The following is a 15479-nucleotide window of genomic DNA, read 5'->3' as shown; positions in this document are numbered from 1 at the left end:
CAATTTATTTGACTAAATTCACAATATCCTGTTTGGTAGGAGGGGTTCAGAAATGCTACCTCTGTCATCCCTTAGTTGATCTGCTTGTGCAGTGTGGCTGTGGGCAGGAAATCCTCCCCATCGAGTTACAGTTCTTTCTTTTGGTCTCGGAGAACTCAATCACTCCTCCCCTCCTTCCCCATTGGAGCGGGTGAGCTCCAATCTTGGTCGTACTGGGATTCAAAGTCCTCACTCCTCCTCTCGTTACAGCTACAGTGGAATCTAAAGCACATGAGGAAACGTATCGTTGTATCCTGGGGTCAAAATGTGCTATTCATTCATGTTTTGGGGTAATGCTTGGAGTGTATTGACCAGTCTGTTTAAGCCTACACAAAAAATACTGTCCAACAAAGATTTACGATGTTTGTAAACAGTTCCATTTTTAACCTAATCACTCATGATAAATCTACGCAGGTAAACATGTTGCTAAGCTGCAATCTGTAATGTACACAGACATTTAAGGCTGTAAGACAAATGGTTAGACTGGAAAAACTGTATATTCAATGAGTAAGACACACATGATTAAATCTCAGAACGGCTGTTGCAGATGTAAGAACTCGTTGAAAAAGCACTTTTTTGTGCCGCTAATAAATGATGATAATGCATTTTACTTTGAGAACCTCCAGCAACAACAATGCAAAGATCTCCATGTTAACACTTCAACGACTGAATGATCTATTTGTAGCTTATATTCCATACATCTCAATTGGATGAATGAATAAGTTTGGTGGTCAGATTGGAACCATAGACTATTTTGTCTTCACAGTGTTTTCTAAATAAACCATGGGGCCGAAATTCTGCGCCACCAGAAATCTGGTGCACCTACCTTTTATTTTTGAAGTTTTTTCCGCCGGGAGCATTGAGGCGGCCTTTCCATCGACTTTTGGGACTTTGTACTTTTTTTGCCGATGGACCAGAAGTTGGTCATACAGGGGGTGGAAGTGCAACGGTAAGTCAGGCTGAGGGGGCGGGATCGAGTCTCCGCCGCTGTCAATCAGCGGTGGAGCGGTGGTGATGTCACAGCACTTGTGCGTCACAACGTTATCTCCCCTCCATTAAAGGGGCGAGAATTGGGCATTTTTTATCTTCAGCCACTGGGTCACCAGATGGGTTTCAGCCGGGCCAGCAGCCTGGCACCGAAGAGGGTACCAGGCTGCATGTTGGCGGCCCGGCCAGAGCCGTGGGCAATAACTTGCTGGCTGATCGGGAAGTCGGCCGGCAAAAATAAAGACATAGAAACATAGAAAATAGGTGCAGGAGTAGGCCATTCAGCCCTTCGAGCCTGCACCACCATTCAATAAGATCATGGCTGATTCCCTCAGTACCCCTTTCCTGATTTCTCTCCATACCCCTTGATCCCCTTCACCGTAAGGGCCATATCTAACTCCTTCTTCATTATATCCAATGAACTGGCATCAACAACTCTCTGCGGCAGGGAATTCCACAGGTTAACAACTCTCTGAGTGAAGAAGTTTCTCCTCATCTCTGTTCTAAATGGCCTACCCCTTATCCTAAGGCTGTGTCCCCTGGTTCTGGACTTCCCCAACATCGGGAACATTCTACCCGCACCTGTCCCGTCCCGTCAGAATCTTATATGTTTCTATGAGATCCCCTCTCATTCTTCTAAACTCCAATGTATAAAGGCCCAGTCGATCCAGTCTCTCCTCATATGTCAGTCCAGCCATCCTGGGAATCAGTCTGGTGAACCTTCGCTGCACTCCCTCAATAGCAAGAATGCCCTTCTTCAGATTAGGAGACCAAAACTGAACACAATATTCCAGGTGAGGCCTCACCAAGGCCCTCTATAACTGCCGTAAGACCTCCCTGCTCCTATACTCAAATCTCCGAGCTATGAAGGCCAACATGCCATTTGCCTTCTTCACCGTCTGCTGTACCTGTATGTCAACCTTCAATGACTGATGAACCATGACACCCAGGTCTCATTGCACCTCCCCTTTTCCTAATCTGCCGCCATTCAGATAATATTGTCTTTGCGTTTTTGCCCCCAAAGTGGATAACCACACATTTATCCACATTATACTGTGTCTGCCATGCATTTGCCCACTCACCTAACCTGTCCAAGTCAACCTGCAGCCTCCTAGTGTCCCCCTCACAGCTCACACCACCACCCAATTTAGTGTCATCTGCAAACTTGGAGATATTACACTCAATTCCTTCATCCAAATCATTGATGTATGTTGTAAAGAGCTGGGGTCCCAGCACTGAGCCCTGCGGCACACCACTAGTCACTGCCTGCCATTCTGAAAAGGACCCATTTATCCCGACTCTCTGCTTCCTGTCTGCCAACCAATTCTCGATCCACGTCAGTATATTACCCCCAATACCATGTTCTTTGATTTTGCACACTAATCTCTTGCGTGGGTCCTTGTCAAAAGCCTTTTGAAAGTCCAAATACATCACATCCACTGGTTCTCCCTTGTCCACTCTACTAGTTACATCCTCAAAAAAATTCCAGAAGATTTGTCAAGCATGATTTCCCTTTCATAAATCCATGCTGACTTCGACTGATCCTGTCACTGCTTTCCAAATGCGCTGCTATTACATCCTTAATAATTGATTCCAACATTTTCCCACTACTGATGTCAGGCTAACCGGTCTATAATTACTCGCTTTCTCTCTTCCTCACTTTTTAAAAAGTGGTGTTACATTAGCTACCCTCCAGTCCATAGGAACTGATCCAGAGTTGATAGACTGTTAGAACATGATCCCCAATGCATCCACTAGTTCTAGGGCCATTTCCTTAAGTACTCTGGGATGCAGACTTTCAGGCCCCGGGGATTTATCGGCCTTCAATCCCATCAATTTCCTGCCGAATAAGGATATCCTTCAGTTCCTCCTTCTCACTAGACCCTCGGTCCCCTAGTATTTCCGGAAAGTTTTTTGTGTCTTCCTTCGTGAAAACAGAACCAAAGTATTTGTTCAATTGGTCTGCCATTTCTTTGTTCCCCATTATAAATTCACCTGAATCCGACTGCAAGGGACTACGTTTGTCTTCACTAATCTTTTTCTCTTCACATATCTATAGAAGCTTTTGCAGTCAGTTTTTATGTTCCCGGCAAGCTTCTTCTCGTACTCTATTTTCCCCCTCTTAACTAAACCCTTTGTCCTCCTCTGCTGAATTCTAAACTTCTCCCAGTCCTCAAGTTTGCTGCTTTTTCTGGCCAATTTATATGCCTCTTCCTTGGATTTACTTATCCACTATCCTTAATTTCCCTTGTTAGCCACGGTTGAGCCACCTTCCCCGTTTTATTTTTACTCCAGACAGGGATGTACAATTGCTGAAGTTCATCCATGTGATCTTTAAATGTTTGCCATTGCCTATCCACCGTCAACCCTTTAAGTATCATTTGCCAGTCTATTCTAGCCAATTCACGCCTCAAACCATCGAAGTTACCTTTCCTTAAGTTCAGGACACGAGTTTCTGAATTAACTGTGTCACTCTCCATCTTAATAAAGAATTCTACCATGTTATGGTCACTCTTCCCCAAGGGGCCTCTCACAACAAGATTGCTAATTAGTCCTTTCTCATTACACATCACCCAGTCTAGGAAGGCCAGCTCCCTAGTTGGTTCCTCGACATATTGGTCTAGAAAACCATCTCCAACTAATACACTCCAGGAAATCCTCCTCCACTGCATTGCTACGAGTTTGGTTAGCCCAATCAATATGTAGATTAAAGTCACCCATGATAACTGCTGTACCTTTATTGCATGCATCCCTAATTTCTTGTTTGATGCTGTCCCCAACCTTACTACTACTGTTTGGTGGTCTGTACACAACTCCCACTAGCGTTTTCTGCCCCTTGGTATTCCGTAGCTCCATCCATACTGATTCCACATCATCCAAGCTAATGTCCTTTCTTACTATTGCATTAATTTCCTCTTTAACCAGCAACGCCACCCCGTCTCCTTTTCCTTTCTGTCCATCCTTCCTAAATGTTGAATACCCCTGCATGTTGAGTTCCCAGCCTTGGTCACCCTGGAGCCATGACTCCGTGATGCCAATTACATCATACCCGTTAACTGCTATCTGCGCAGTTAATTCGTCCACCTTATTTTGAATACTCCTCGCATTGAGGCACAGAGCCTTCAGGCTTGTCTTTCTAACACACTTTGCCCCTTTTAGAATTTTGCTTTTAATGTGGCCCTTTTTGCTTTTTGCCTTAGGTTTCTCTGCCCTCCACTTTTACTTTTCTTCTTTCTATCTTTTGCTTCTGCCCCCATTCTACTTCCCTCTGTTTCCCTGCATAGGTTCCCATATTAGTTTAACTCCTCCCCAACAGCACTAGAAAACACTCCCCCAAGGACATTGGTTCCGGTTCTGTCCAGGTGCAGATCATCCGGTTTGTGGCGGCTGCGGCAGTGGGCCCTCCCCTTGAAGGGCCGCCGCACACACAGGAAAAGTTGCACCGACTGAGAAAACTGGGGCACCGCATGGCGGGGCAAATTTTTTTTTCACAAAATTTCGGTGGCAGTATTCTGAAGGTATGGGAGAGCGACGGCGCACGCTATGATGACCCGCTGGCAGCAGTCGGCAGAAGTGGGGACAGGCTGGAAAATCCCCGCCCTGAAGTTGGGTCGGGGCGGCCATTGGACTGCAACGCGGCGGCCACTCAATTCCGCCACGTGGCCACCACAAAATGGTGGAAACAGGTCTTATACAGACCCTGAATTTTAGCCCCCATAGGTTTTACTACTGGGGTCCCCATACTTCAGAAATTTGTGAAGTCAGATTTGTTGAATTATTCCAACACCGTGCATTTCCATAGCATTCCTCGTGCAGAAAAATATCTCAAAGTGCTTTACAGGGCAGTGGACAAAGAGTACATACTAAGGAGGAGGAGAAGAGGGGCTGAGTAGGGAGATGAAAGCATGGAATAGAAGGGTCTTACAAATGCTTTTGAAAGCTGTGCGGGAGGAGAATAGGCTGAAATGCTAGAGTGAGTTCCAGGAGGGATGGATGCATAGTGGCCAAAAGAGTGGCACAAATGATGAAAGGGGGAAATCAATGTTGGAGGAGTGAAAGTACAGTGTGTGCTGGGATATACGGTTAGTGGAGAAAGCTGATGTAGGGTGAGACAAGTTCATGGAGGCATTTAAAAGTCAGGAACGATTCAATTTCCTGGAACATGGAGCCAGTGGAACTTCATGAGGACGAGGTAATGGGGATGTGGGTCTTGGTGAAGCACAGAAACATAGAAAATAGGTGCAGGAGTAGGCCATTCAGCCCTTCGAGCCTGCACCACCATTCAATAAGATCATGGCTGATCATTCACCTCAGTACCCCTTTCCTGCTTTCTCTCCATACCCCTCGATCCCTTTAGCCGTAAGGGCCATATCTAACTCCCTCTTGAATATATCCAATGAACTGGCATCAACAACTCTCTGCGGTAGAGAATTCCACAGGTTAACAACTCTCTGAGTGAAGAAGTTTCTCCTCATCTCAGTCCTCATGGCTTTCCCCTTATCCTTAGACTGTGTCCCCTGTTTCTGGACTTCCCCAACGTCGAGAACATTTTTCCTGCATCTAACCTGTCCAGTCCGGTCAGAATTTTATATGTTTCTATGAGATCCCCTCTCATCCTTCTAAACTCTAGTGAATACAGGCCCAGTTGATCCAGTCTTTCCTCATATGTCAGTCCTGCCATCCCGGGAATCAGACTGGTGAACCTTCACTGCACTCCCTCAAAAGCAAGAACGTCCTTCCTCAGATTAGGAGATCAAAACTGAACACAATATTCCAGGTGAGGCCTCACTAAGACCCTGTACAATCGCAGTAAGACCTCCCTGTTCCTATACTCAAATCCCCTAGCTATGAAGGCCAACATATCATTTGCCTTCTTCACTGCTGCTGTACCTGCATGCCAACTTTCAATGACTGATGTACCATGACACCCATGTCTCGTTGCACCTCCCCTTTTCCTAATCTGCTGCCATTCAGATAATATTCTGCCTTCGTGTTTTTGCCACCAAAGTGGATAACCTCACATTTATCCACATTATACTGCATCTGCCATGCATTTGCCCATTCACCTAACCTGTCCAAGTCACCCTTCAGCCTCTTAGCATCCTCCTCACAGCTCACACCGCCACCCAGCTTAGTGCCATCTGCAAACTTGGAGATATTACACTCAATTCCTTCATCTAAATCATTGATGTATATTGTAAATAGCTGGGGTCCCAGCACTGAGCCCTGCGGCACCCCACTAGTCACTGCCTGCCATTCTGAAAAGGACCCGTTTATCCCAACTCTCTGCTTCCTGTCTGCCAACTAGTTCTTTATCCACGTCAGTGCATTACTCCCAATACCATGTGCTTTAATTTTGCACACCAATTTTAAGGGGTGCAAAGGATATGGGCTGCGATGAAGGCCTGGGCCTTAAGATAATAAAAGGAAAAATGATGTTCTCAACAGCAAAAGGGGAGAGTTTGTGCAGGTGCAGACCCATTTTACAGAGGTGAAAGATAGTGATCATGGCGATGGATTAGCATGTTTGTGGAGTTTCCTGGAGCCTTTCACCATCAAAGCAGAGTTGTGCTGTGCTTTTTGGAGGGAGTTCACACATAACTGATTTGTAACCGGGGGTATGCTGAAACGTCTTTACGTACGAATTTCCTTGATCATTTATGCCACTTCCGAGATACATTTGCCAGAACGCTCTACCGCCCGTTTGCATAGCTGCATTTCCCCCCAAATGCAGGAGTTTTCTGAATTTACACGAATGATGCGCTTGCATAGATTTAGGCCCAAGAATTTTAAACGCAGTACAGCCCAAAGTTTCTTCATGACTTGTTTCAACATTTTTTTTTACCGTGACCTGAACTGTATTTAAGCTGTGCACTAAAATTATTCAGACCCTTGCTGTGCCCCCTCCACCCCCTCACAAGTTCAGAAGCACTAAGCAGCTGGAATGGCCTTCCCGATGGGCATACCCCTGTTCTGCACAATAATGGAAGAGGAACAGCTGAGGTAAAAGTCTCTGAGAATGAGGCACCATGGCAGAAAACAGCAGCACTAGTGTCGCTGTTGGTGACATTTGCACTCATTTTACATTGCGGCATAGACAAATGTACCCCGCAGGAATTGTGGGTCAGCAAGACCAGTGCAGAAACTGGCAGAAAGTTTGGCGTAGTTTCAGCGCAAGTGCAATCCAGGAAATTCTCGACATCTGTTGCTGTGCTTTTTGAAATACAATTGTTTAGAGAACGGACAAATTTTGGAAGTTAGGACTGAGCATGTTAGTTTTTGCACGAGGTCTCCCAACAGCCCCTCGACAAGCATAAAAGTTTGAAAATAAACTAGCATGTTTTAACTACTGATTTTGGCAGGGAGTGGATATACTTGAGTAGATGTCATTAACAATTTTCAATCTCCTCTGATGGAGACTGTTTTGTGTGATTGATTATGGAGTTAATGACATGTACAAGACTGTGCTGATACAAGTATAGGCTGTATACAGTCTGGTAACCTAACAGATATTCGTTTAGAATCATGGCATTCCCCAGTTGAAGCCTTGATGCATGGCTTAGGTGCATTGCATGGACAAGACAGCACCCTACCTCTCGCATAATGATGGGAATGAATCCACTCCCCTCCTTGTAAGCAGGCCTTTCTTTTTCTTCGACTTGCAGCTAAATCCCCTACATCACTAGCTGAGGAAATGAGATGGGTTATTCTATCACCCCAGGGGGCATCATTTCAGCAGGGTATCATAGCAGTTTTCTTTTATGACCTCAAAATGAAATTTCACTACTGCGTGGCTCTTTGTCCTACAGCTTGCTTGACTAAGAACTGACCACATTCATCCAAGTGAGGCAAGTGACAACCAGGATGCTGAACAATTCAAACTGTTGGACTGCCACAAACAAAGCTCCTGAGACAACTAGCAACTCCCTGATCTCTTGAGCTTGACTACTTCTAAAGACTTCAGTTATAAATTACACAGGAACATTCGTCCAGGAAAGATGTTCAAGTCAGCCAATAGTGCGGATAAGTGTCAGCTGTTAAAGTTTAGGTGATCTGGCAATTTTAGTACCTCAGATATGAAATTTATGATCCTGGAATGCATAATCCCAACTTTTCCATTGATCTCTTGTAAACATTTTATGAATTGAATTACAGTTAGTACAACAGATGCCGGAGTAAAAAGACCATACGTTATTCCACAGTTGCTTCCAATTTTCCTCAAACTAGAATGCATGTTTTTCCATACTGGGATCCCTCTGTTGCTTGGCATCAATTACAATGAATATAAAGTAATCATTTCCATTTCCAGAAAGGTAATTTTGCTTCGACTGAAAGAAACGAAAAGCTTGGCAAAGGAGCAAATCCTAATCTAAAACCATGACACCTATTAACACAGGAGAGGGCAGTCGGGTGTTGGTGTGGGTTAGTGCTCGGGACCTCAAAGTGCTGGAGAAGTACCACCAGCATTGCCTCCACAAGATGCTGCAAATCCACTGGAGGATAGACGCACCAATGTCAGTGTCCTCGCCAGGCCAATATCCCCAGCATCAAAGCGCTGACCACACTTGACCAGTTCTGTTGGGCGGGCCACATCGTCCACATGCCCAACACGATATATAAGAACATAAGAATTAGGAACAGGAGTAGGCCATCTAGCTCCTCGTGCCTGCTCCGCCATTCAAAAAGATCATGGCTGATCTGGCCGTGGACTCAGCTCCATTTACCCGCCTGCTCCCCATAACCCTTCATTCCCTTATTGGTTAAAAATCTATCTATCTGTGACTTGAATACATTCAATGAGCCAGCCTCAACTGCTTCCTTGGGCAGAGAATTCCACAGATTCACAACCCTCTGGGAGAAGAAATTCCTTCTCAACTCGGTTTTAAATTGGCTCCCCCGTATTTTGAGGCTGTGCCCCCTAGTTCTAGTCTCCCCGACCAGTGGAAACAACCTCTCTGCCTCCATCTTGTCTATCCCTTTCATTATTTTAAATGTTTCTATAAGATCACCCCTCATCCTTCTGAACCCCAACGAGTAAAGACCCAGTCTACTCAATCTATCATCACAAGGTAACCCTCTCATCTCCGGAATCAGCCTAGTGAATCGTCTCTGTGCACCCTCCAAGGCTAGTATATCCTTCCTTAAGTAAGGTGACCAAAACTGCACGCAGTACTCCAGGTGTGGCCTCACCAATACCCTATACAGTTGCAGCAGGACCTCCCTGCTTTTGTACTCCATCCCTCTCGCAATGAAGGCCAACATTCCATTCGCCTTCCTGATTACCTGCTGCACCTGCAAACTAACTTCTTGGGATTCATGCACAAGGACACCCAGGTCCCTCTGCACCGCAGCATGTTGTAATTTCTCCCCATTCAAATAATATTCCCTTTTACTGTTTTTTTTTCCAAGGTGGATGACCTCACATTTTCCGACATTGTATTCCATCTGCCAAACCTTAGCCCATTCGCTTAACCTATCTAAATCTCTTTGCAGCCTCTCTGCATCCTCTACACAACTCGCTTTCCCACTAATCTTTGTGTCATCTGCAAATTTTGTTACACTACACTCTGTCCTTCTTCCAGGTCATCTATGTATATTGTAAACAGTTGTGGTCCCAGCACCGATCCCTGTGGCACACCACTAACCACTGATTTCCAACCCAAAAAGGACCCATTTATCCCGACTCTCTGCTTTCTGTTAGCCAGCCAATTCTCGAACCATGCTAATACATTTCCTCTGACTCCGCGTACCTTTATCATCTGCAGTAACCTTTTGTCTGGCACCTTATCGAATGCCTTTTGGAAATCTAAATACACCACATCCATCGGTACACCTCTATCCACCATGCTCATTATATCCTCAAAGAATTCCAGTAAATTAGTTAAACATGATTTCCCCTTCATGAATCCATGTTGCACCTGCTTGATTGCACTATTCCTATCTAGATGTCCCGTTATTTCTTCCTCAATGATAGCTTCAAGCATTTTCCCCACTACAGATGTTAAACTAACCGGCCTATAGTTACCTGCCTTTTGTCTGCCCCCTTTTTTAAACAGAGGCATTACATTAGCTGCTTTCCAATCCGATGGTACCTCCCCAGAGTGCAGAGAATTTTGGTAGATTATAACGAATGCATCTGCTATAACTTCTGCCATCTCTTTTAATACCCTGGGATGCATTTCATCAGGACCAGGGGACTTGTCTACCTTGAGTCCCATTAGCCTGTCCAACACTACCCGCCCCCCTAGTGATAGTGGGGGTAGTGATACTACCCAAGTAAGTGCTCTACTCTGAACTCCTACACGGCAAGTGAGCCCCAGGTGGGCAGAGGAAATGTTTCAAGGACACCTTCAAAGCCTCCTTAATAAAGTGTAACATCCCCACCAGCACCTGGGAATCCCTGGCCCAAGACTCCCCAAAGTGATGGAAGAGCATCCGGGAGGGCGATAAGCACTCGAGTCTCGTCGCCGAGAGCATGCAGAAACCAAGCGCAGACAGAGGAAGGAGCGTGCGGCAAACCAGGCTCCCCACCCACCCTTTCTTTCAACCACTGTCTGCCCCACCTGTGACAGAGATTGTAATCCCGCATTGGACTGTACAACCTGAGAACTCACTTTTAGAGTGGAAGCAAGTCTTCCTCGATTGCGAGGGACTGCCTGGGAAGGTTAGGAAGCACATAAGTTTGCCACGTCCGTAGTTGTTTAGGACTCCATTACTCATTCCGATTGTCCTTTTGATATGAGAGTACTATTGAGCTAGTCACCTCTCTCAAAAGCGTAACGTGAAGCTTCTAATGATTTTTTATATAGCAATTTTCCACCCCAAGCACTATTTGTGTGCTTGTGAATAATCTGTTGGTCCATTAGTAAGTTAAACATTCAGCGCCTATCTGATGTTACAATTCATTACAATATAAAAGCAGTATCTGATTGAGCTTTATTTGCTGAGTCATGATAATCTAATCTGGTATTTTCCTATTTGCCTGTAAACATAGGATATGCACTGTAAGTATGTTAGGTCAATAAAGCCAGTGCTGCAGTAGCCCAGTGTTTGTTGGTGCTGTGTACCATTCACTATATTAAGACATATTAATTCAGTTCTGCTATGTGATGTAAACAAAAACTGAACAAGACCATCAATTATATAACCTTAGCAAGTTATTCAAAGAAAATTGCATGAAACATAATCAAAGCCTACAAAATAACCTTGGCTGAAGTTAAATAGTAAATACAAGTTGAATGATATATCCGATCCATTTTAAAATGCATAAGGTATTCCATCTTTTACATTTATTTTTCTATACTCTCAATTGTACCTAATTATAAAGCTGGAGTGTGGTATTTGATTGTTGTTACAAGTACACGGATGATTTTGAGTAAGAGTACCTGTTCTGTGATGGAGGAAGTAGAAAAGAGTCACACTGCAGAGTGCAGTCAAACCTCGTCATTCTTTTGGTGATTCCGAAAGTACACCCCTTAAAATTATTTGGCAGAATTTGCACATTTGCATATTCTAACACATAAGCTTAAACAAATGTTACCCCAAGAAATTTAGCTTAAATTGTTGATTTGAAGGAGTCAAGTTTATCTATGACTCCTCATTTTACCAGAAATGAGGGATGGGGGCACGGGGGTGATGGGGCAGGGGTAGGGGGGTGAGGGGGAGGGGAGCGGTGGGAGGGGGGGAGGAATCATTGTGATTAAATAATGTGCTCCCTGCTACTATTAACTAGCCTGAGAGACAAAAGCAGGAGAAATGTTCTTGGTGCAGGAGAAAATGCCTTGTTTGAATCAAGGCAGAATCTGTTGTCAGTTAGGTGTACAAACCATGACTGATGAAAGCACTGAACAAACTGGTGCAGGGCATGGAACAGTGACTGGTAGTAAGCTACAGATTGCCAAAGTAAATTAATGGAGGGGAAATGAGACTTGTTACCATTTTTAGTTTAGGATAATACTGTACTAGCAGTGACATCAACCATCATTATGCTAAATATTAAATCTAGATGAATATTAAATTGACAAGAAAGATGGCTCTGAATCAGTACTTAAATCCAAGTAATTTTATATATGGGTGGCTTCTGCTCAAAGCTAACGGACTGTGGTTGCTGTGTCTGTACGTGATGCTGTTCGCATGTAATATGTAACTACTGAAGGTGTCTGATGACTGCTTAATACAGGATCTTATTCCCAGTGAAATACTTTGTGAACGTGTAAGGACTGAGGAAGTTTGATGTTTTAAGACTGTTGCACTGAAACCCATGTTAATACCTGAACATATTTTATTAACTGATGCTGGCCTGCCTGGAGACTTGTTTGTCTAATGTCTATTTCAACAAAACAACTAGACTAATAAATGGTGATTGACAACAGATTATTTAATGGGAAAAACTCAGAACTTCACAAAGTGTAGCTGCAAAGTAAGAGTGTGCCACTGGGAGAAAATTACTGAGACTTTTGAGGATAGGATTTTACACAACACTTACAAAGCATCTGAATAAAAACATCCCCGACATAACCATCCTCAAATTAACCTGACTGTCAAACAAACAAACATCATTCCTAAGCAGCTATCGACTGGCCTGCCATTCTGAGACTGCGAATAAATTGCAACATTAAAATATAACCATTCCCTATTCGATTCAAACAAGATATAGGGCTCAATTTTCCCCAAGCCCGTTTTCTGGCATATTGCCAGAGTTCCACCCGTTTTTCCAGTTCAGAAATGCGCCGGAAATAACTTGCCAAAGTTTCCCCGATGTATAATTCAAATTTGGTGCCGCGCAGCATGTCCAGTCGCCTCGGGGGGAGGGGGGGTGAAGCCTGCTGTCTGCGCCGAAAAATGATGCGGCACCTTCTGCGCATGCGTGTGAAGAAAGTTACGTTTTTGACATCATTGCAATGGACACGCATGCGTAGTACAGCTCAGAGTTGGCAATCAGACATTTTTAAAGAGCCAGTTGTGTGTGTGAGAACGTTGAGTGCTGTGTGAGAGCATTGGAAAAATCGCTGCTGCAACAGTACAAGATGCAACGCAGTGCAAGGACCAAGAATTTCTTACAGGATGAAGTGGGGGCACTAGTTACTGTGATTGAGAACAGATGGCAGGAGCTGGATACCAACAGAGATCACATAAAACTTCCATCCAAAGAAATTAAGAAACGCTGGAACCAAGTTGCAGAAGATTACTGCGCAGTGGTGACCACCACGAGATCTGATGGCCAGGGTAAAAAGAAGTGGCAGGACCTTGCTCAAATAGTTAGTGTAAGTAATATTTTCATTTATTCAATGGAATTACATTTGCAATTGCAAATGTGACAAACTGTATATGTCCCATCCAGCAGAAAGACACCCTCTAAAAAGTTAGGTTTTCATCTTTGCAGAGGAAGGTGGCACACAACAAAAGGGAAAGAACTCGAAGAGGAGGCGGCCCGGAAAATCTGCACCCACTGACACTCTTGGAAGAGAGGGTCACTGCTTTGATGGGTCCTGCCTAGAAAAAAGCAATCAGTACTGCACAAGCTGGGCCCACACTAGAGGGAAAGGGTAAGACCTGCAAATTCATCGTGGTCCTTCAAGTCAGACTGCTGCCTGGCCTGCAATGTGTGAGCCTACTCATGCCACCCACCCTGCCCCCTCCTCTGCTGCTAACCATTTGACTGTTCTGTTATCTTTTGCAGAACTTGAGGCCAGCCCTGACGATGCAGAAGATGATTCAGATGTGGACGAGCCTGAAGAGAACATCTTCCAATCCAACCCTCCAGACCAAGAACATGGGGTGAGGGGAAGGGGATTGAGCTGGATGAAGCTCCCACTGTTGTACTGACTTTGGAGGAGGTGCCGCTCATGGAGGTGTTAGCCCCTTCTGTGACGAGTGGTTTGAGTGCTGGTGGGACATTTCATGGTTTCACACCCTCCGAGGTTGTGGGTCCCAGTGGTGGGGTGCAGCGAGGCAAACCCAGGGCCCCACTGTCCCAGGCTGTGAGTCCCAGTGTTGGGGTGCGAGCCACACCGATGGGGAGGAAGGGAAGGAGAGCGCGACCTCGTTCTCCTGAAGTGCAGGATCTAACAGCTGTGATTCAGATGATGTCATTGAGCGCAGAGAGCATTGACCTTACCCGATCACTCCTGGACACCATCAGTGGGGTGAATGACTGTCCGGCATGTCCGGAGAAGTAACAACAATGACATGAGAAATGGGAACGCAATCCGGGACCATCAGTGAGGGAATAGTGGCCGTGAGGGAGGGAATGTCAGAGGTAGTGCAAACCACATCACTAACCATGAGGGAGGGAATGTTGCAGATAGTTCAGACAGTTTTGCTCAACATGAGGGAGGGAATGTTAAAGATAGTTGAGACACTGTTAGGGTGCATGAGGGACGGCATGTTGGAGTTAGCTGCTGCAATAAGGGAACACGTCCAGACCCCATGCCCATAACAGAATCAACTGCCACTCCCACTCCAATCCCCACACCAGCCGTTGAAGAGCCCAAAGACGGGTCCTCCAACTTGCTGCCTGATGCCGACGCCACCCACCCTCAAGAGGTGCGCATTACCAGAGATGTTAGAAAGAATAAGTTTGGTACCAAGCCCAGAAATGCTACGTCGCCGCCTGTGGTCACGGGTGGTGGCGTATCCAAGAGCAAGAGTAGCGGGCGGTCTTAGAATAAGGTGGAATAGAGATGGGTGCAGCCTTTCTTTGCTGCTGTTGTTGTTATTATTATTGTTACTGTTGTAACTGTTCTCAAATTAAAAGTTTTTTGTAAGTTATGTAAATTTACGTTTAAAAGTTTGTAAGTGATCTTAAAGAATGATCTTAAAGTAAAGTTTGATACAAGAATAATTTTATTTACGTACAAAACAACTATTTGTTAAACTTTTGAATCAAATATATTTTACATTTAAACTGAATCATGGTTGATCATGCAACTTCAGTACCCCATTCCAGCTTTCTCTCCATACCTCTTGATCCCTTTAGCCGTAATGGTCACATCTAACTCCCTGTTGAATATATCGAACGAACTGGCTCAACAACTTTGTGGTAGAGAATTCCACAGGTTCACAATTCTCTGAGTGAAGAAGTTTCTCCTCATCTCGGTCCTAAATGGCTTACCCGTTATCCTTAGACTGTGACCTCTGGTTCTGGACTTCCCCAACATCGGGAACATTCTTCCTGCATCTAACCTGTCCAATCCCGTCAGAATTTTATATGTTTCTATGAGATCCCCTCTTATTCTTCTAAATTCCAGTGAATATAAGCCTAGTCAATCCAGTCTTTCTTCATATGTCAGTCCTGCCATCTCGGGAATCAGTCTGGTGAACCTTCGCTGCACTCCCTCAATAGCAAGAATGTCCTTCCTCAGATTAGGAGACCAAAACTGTACACAATATTCAAGGTGTGGCCTCACCAAGGCCCTGCACAACTGCAGTAAGACCTCCCTGCTTCTATACTC

At 44.9% G+C, this 15479-nt stretch overlaps 1 protein-coding gene across 15 annotated transcripts in view; it reads right to left on the bottom strand.

Annotated features, from left to right (window-relative positions):
- Positions 1 to 15479, bottom strand: part of dacha (dachshund a) — a 425557-nt gene that overhangs the window by 77923 nt on the left and 332155 nt on the right. The window lies entirely within an intron of this gene.

Source organism: Pristiophorus japonicus, chromosome 6 (genome assembly GCF_044704955.1).
Source record: "Pristiophorus japonicus isolate sPriJap1 chromosome 6, sPriJap1.hap1, whole genome shotgun sequence".
Classification (NCBI taxonomy): Eukaryota; Metazoa; Chordata; class Chondrichthyes; family Pristiophoridae; genus Pristiophorus; species Pristiophorus japonicus.
The sequence above is the reverse complement of the archived record's forward strand: the minus strand, read 5'-3'. Positions and strand labels throughout refer to the sequence as shown.